The following is a 5,246-nucleotide window of genomic DNA, read 5'->3' on the forward strand; positions in this document are numbered from 1 at the left end:
GTTTGTTTGTTTTTTGGAGGGGAAACTGGGAAAGGAGAGATTTACATGTAAATAAAGAAAATATCTAAATAAATAAATAAGTAAATAAATAAATAAATTAGGCATGGGAGCATGTGACTGTGTAATCCCTGCTTTGGGAAATAGAGACCAACACTCTTGTGGTTCATTGGGTAGGTTTAGTTAAGAGACTCTCCTCAAAAACATGAGAGCAATAGAGAAAGACACCCAATGCACACACAAACACAAAAGCACACTTACCTGCATGCACACCTACATACACACATATGCAAACACACATGCCCACATACACAGACACACATATCTGCCCACGTACACATATGCCAGTCTCACAAATGCATCAAAGGTTTATGTATTTGCAAAGATAACTTACAATATACAGTGAGTGCTTGTTCCTGTATCAACATCATGTTCAGGGCCTGAGAACATTAGCAATCACCCAGTTAAAGGCTTCTTTGAGAAGAGACCTAGTGTCTATCTTCTTTGGTGACTTTAAGCTCTGTGAATGAAAGACCTGTGTCCTATTAACCACTGTCTCCACACAGACTCTTTAGCATTGTATGAAATATGCATTTGCCAAACAAATACATAAACAAGAGAATGAATGGACATGAACTCATAAATATCCCTGGGTACAGAAATAAACATATATACAAGAATTGTCAGTAGCATCCTGAAGCCCAACACACCTCAACTTTGATTGCAGGTTGACTAGAAGTCCTGAACTCGCTGCCCCAGTGGGGACTTCTCCAAGAACAGGAGTAGAAATTCTGATTTTCTAATACTTTGAACAGTAGATGTGCAGTTACACTATTGGGGCAGAAGATGGTGGCTTGATGCTAACATAGTTTGGAAAATATTAGAAGAAAAAGAAACACAAAGTAACTAGAAATAAAAAATAGTGTGATAGATGTACTCAGAAGTCACAAGCAGTGTGTTTGTGTGTGTGTGTGTGTGTGTGTGTGTGTGTGTGTGTGTGTGTGTATGTTGTATGTATGTACTTAAATATGCAGCACAGCATGAGCAAGGATCTGCCTCACACACAGGTAATATCTGTTTCAACTTTCCAAAGCTGAGCAGGATATTTCCAAAAATATGTAATGCTAACGTCATACTCTTAATGTAAGCTGAAAGATGAAACATTGGGTTTTTATTCAATGACATATGGAAGTCTTTTTAGTCACCCGAAGAAACCTTGAAATTTATTGATTTCTCTTTTATGTTAATGTACTATTTTGGGCCATTTTGTACCTGTATGCAAGGAATCATGATTCTACTCACACCCCCAAACCCTCTCTTATTCCTTTAATACTCCTATTAACCCTTTCTTCCTGATTATCCCCTTTCTGTTTTCCTTTCCTGTGTGCCTACAGGTACTGTGCAGGTAGTCTCTTCATGTTTGAAACAGCCAGCTCCTTTCCAAAAGATAGTGTTTCACAGAATTCCTCCCAGCCTCTGACTCTTACAATCTCTCCACCCTCTCTTCACAATGCTCCTGGGATTTGAAGGTGGCAATAAATATGTCCTGTTTAGGGCTGAGCACTTAATAGTCACTTATTCTCAGCACCTTGATCTGTTGCAAGTCCCAGCTTTGACAGTCACCAATGCAAACAGTGGTTTAACTATACATCCAATTACCAAAGCTTCAGTAGAAGATTCACTCTACAGCTGATGATCTCCCTAGCTTTTAGCCAATTTTAGACTACCAAGTATGTATTCCTTCCAATGAAGCAGGATCTCAGATTCATTCAAAAGTGGTTGATAACCCCCAGAATACCCTCATACCAGTGGACATGTGTTTCTGCACAGATAAGTATTGTTGTATACATAATCTACAGCTGGGTAAGATCATTGATGATCTGTCTCCCTGAATATGCTGCACAGTAGCTTCCAACACCTTCTGGTACCTTCTAGTGCTTTGAACATGAGCCAGAGGGAGGAAACTTCCTTCTCAATTCCAGCTTTATTGTTCTGTGTTCTATAAACAAGTCTATGAGGTGTCTTCAGCTCTAGAGTGTTACTGTCTGGTTCTGATGAGCAACCAAGAATAATGGTGACAGTCAACCAACAGTAATGGGATAGTCAATGAACAATGATGAGATAGTCGACCAACAGTGATGGCAATAGTTAGCCAAGAGTAATGACGATAGTCAGTGAACAATGATGGTGATAGTCAGCCAACAGTGATGGCAATAGTCTGCCAAGAGTGATTGATGGTGATAGTCTATGCTGTTCTGCCAACTTCCGGGTGCTAAGCATTCACTTTCTCTGATTGGATAAGCCAATTCCAGTGATAGATTGAGGTCTGATGTTCCACCTCTGTACGATGCCTTCATGGGGCTTCTACTGCACTCTCTTTCACTTGTGGAATTCTTCATTTCCAGCTTAATTTCATTTTGAGTTCTCTTCAGCAATTCTATCTCTTCACTGAATTTAATCCTCATACCCCAAATTGACTTCTTGACTTTAGCATATATTTGTGTGTATACTTCTGGAATTCATTCAGCACTTTATCACTGACTTCTGTAAATCTCTACAGGAATTTGTCCATGCCCTCTGTGACATTCTTTGAATATATGTATTTTTCAATTATTTTTCTGGAGTTTTGTCCAGATAGCATTCATTTGGGACCATGTATGTGTGCTGTGAGTGAGTGTATGTGTGCTCGCATATGTGCAGGTACATGTTTGTGTTCATGAATACTTGTATACTGAGGCTTGAACCTTGCTGAACCTAGAACTTGCTATCTTAGGTCATCTGGCTGGCCAGCTTGCTCACAGAATTCCTTGTCCCTGCTTCCTACATGCTGGGATTGAGGTGGGCCACCACTCCCATCTGAATTTTATGTGGATTCTGGGGATCTAAACCCCAGTCATGTTCATGCTACAAGCACTTTACCCATTGAGTCACTTCTCAGCCTAATCTTGGTTTTTATGTTGGTTTGCACATCTTTCATCAGCTTCAGCCTTGGGTGTGGGTCTCTGATGCCATTGTATTGAGTGGATGTTTAAGTCTCTGCTTGCTGTGACCGGAGCATAGCTGGTTCTAGATCAGCTGAGTGAGGTTTGAAGTTTAGTGGGGGTTCCTCAGTCCTGATTTACATGTGAGGCATCTGAAGTGATCCTAGCTAGGCTAAGTCACGCTGTGACTTCTGACCTCACTGCCAGGTACTTATTTGAATTTGCCAAGAGGATGTGCCTGGGTGGCAGGTATGGGTCTTAAGATAGTAGGATTAAAGAACAGGAGGCAATGGAAACATGGTCTCTGGCCTGAGTAGTTGTCAGGTACACTGTACAGATACTGAGAAGCAGTGTTAGGATGCCAGTGGAAAAAGGAGACGTGGCCTCTGACCTGAAGAGGCAGGAGCTCCCTGTGGGTTCCTTGACACTGGAGGCTGGGCTTCCAAAGGACTTATCATTTTCTCTGTGAAAACTTTGAGATGCCAGGATTAGATGTTGCAGGTATGGCAGGCCAGGTGGCCATGTCAGGAACCCCTCAATAAACAACCACATTTGTCATTTCCTAATATTCCTTACTGCAACATCAGCGCTCATGCAATACCAAAGGAAAAGTGGGTAGAGGTACTGTGTCTCCTTCATCTCGCCTTCACCCTTAGTCCAAGTTCCACGTCTACAAAATGAGGTCATCTACCCCACCTACATTAGCACTAACATGATCATGAAATTAATTTTACTGTGTTCACACCACTGAGAGTGCAGGGTTGCTTATAAAAGCATTGTAGTCTAGGCTACCTACCCCCAAATCTATGTAAAGGAAGGAAAGCACTTTATGCTTCCTAATGGTTAAGAAAACTAAAACTCTTAGATTTATCCTTCACTATAGGCTGATGAAGATATAAAGGTACAGTTCTGCCAGGGAAGAAATGAGTAATGGCAAGTTATATTTAGATTGCCTTTTTAGGGCTCTATAAATAGTCAACACAATATTTTAAGAAGAATTTTGATTTGTGAATACAATTTACTTTTCTTGGATTTACATAACAGTAACATTTCATTGAAAAAATTACTTCATTAGAAAATTTTTAATTTGTTTTATTATAATCAAAATATTTCTTGGGCTATTCAAAGTTTCCTGGCTACTCCTCTAAATTAAATCTTAATTTGGAAGAATATTTTTCTATAAACATTTACTACAACAACAGTCATTAAGAGAGATTAAAATATTAACATAATCCAGGCAGAATTTACAAGCAAATGCCAAGCATAGACCATATATATATTCTGAAATGTGTGTTGGAGAAGATTCCTATAAACTTCTGACTTTTAACTCAAGGGGCACTGCCAAGACACTTTATCTTCAGTATTTCTCAGTAAACTCCAAAGAGTTTACTTCAGAAAGGTGGTCTTAAGTCCATAAGATTCCAAAAAGTCAAGCCAGCCTATATGGAAAAGAATGATATCCAAAACCAAACTTGCAAGTTAGTAATGCAAAGGACTATTGAGGGATGGCGGAAAAGCCTCGCTCTTCCTCAGTTGTACATGATATGAAAAACTCTACAATTAGTGTCTCTTTCTTTAACTTTTAAAGGAATTTCTTTGTAGCCATGGTACCATAAAATGCAGCTATCTAGAAGAGGTGGCATCTAGAGACCTTCCATGAATCTTAAAATAATGTTAGCACAAGATACAGCCAGAAACATGTAGAAGGAAGGGCCTACTGAAGAGGTGGGCCTGGGTTGAATGCAGTGGTGAGGATGGTGGTGGTGGTGGTGGTGGTGGTGATGGTGATGGTGATGATGATGATGATGATGATAAAACCATGGTCTAAAATATATGGCTAGTGATTGGTGACTATAACTTGGTGATTCTCATTGACTGCCTATCGGTTTCAAGACATTGTGTCCCTATGCAAAATATAGGAGCTCTGTCTTCAGGAATCATTGTCTAAGTTCTTGATTTTGTTACAGAGACTTTGGATGAAAGAAAGGCCAGACCTAGGACTGGAACTTAAATTCTAACTTGTTTACCCTCAACAAGTCTGTGCTGAGCTCCAGGAGGCAAAAGGTTACCAAAAGGTTACTGTGGGCAGGAGGGAATGAGACCCACAAAAGAAGACATGAGGATGTGCTAGGTGGTGGCTTGATAAAGCCATGCTTGCCTTTAACATGAGCACAAATGACAGACATCAGTGCTGAAGACTTTTATGTTCTTCTACCAACTGAAAAGGAAAGAAAAGGGACAGGAAGGGAAGGGAAAGGAAGGGAAGGG

The 5,246-nt window shown here is 40.1% G+C and overlaps 1 protein-coding gene across 4 annotated transcripts in view; it reads right to left on the minus strand.

The window, feature by feature from the left end:
- Atp8b4 (ATPase phospholipid transporting 8B4 (putative)) overlaps positions 1 to 5,246 on the minus strand; it is a 167,096-nt gene that overhangs the window by 86,950 nt on the left and 74,900 nt on the right. The gene's annotated exons all lie outside the window — the stretch shown is intronic.

This window comes from Mastomys coucha, unplaced genomic scaffold, assembly GCF_008632895.1.
Source record: "Mastomys coucha isolate ucsf_1 unplaced genomic scaffold, UCSF_Mcou_1 pScaffold15, whole genome shotgun sequence".
Classification (NCBI taxonomy): Eukaryota; Metazoa; Chordata; class Mammalia; order Rodentia; family Muridae; genus Mastomys; species Mastomys coucha.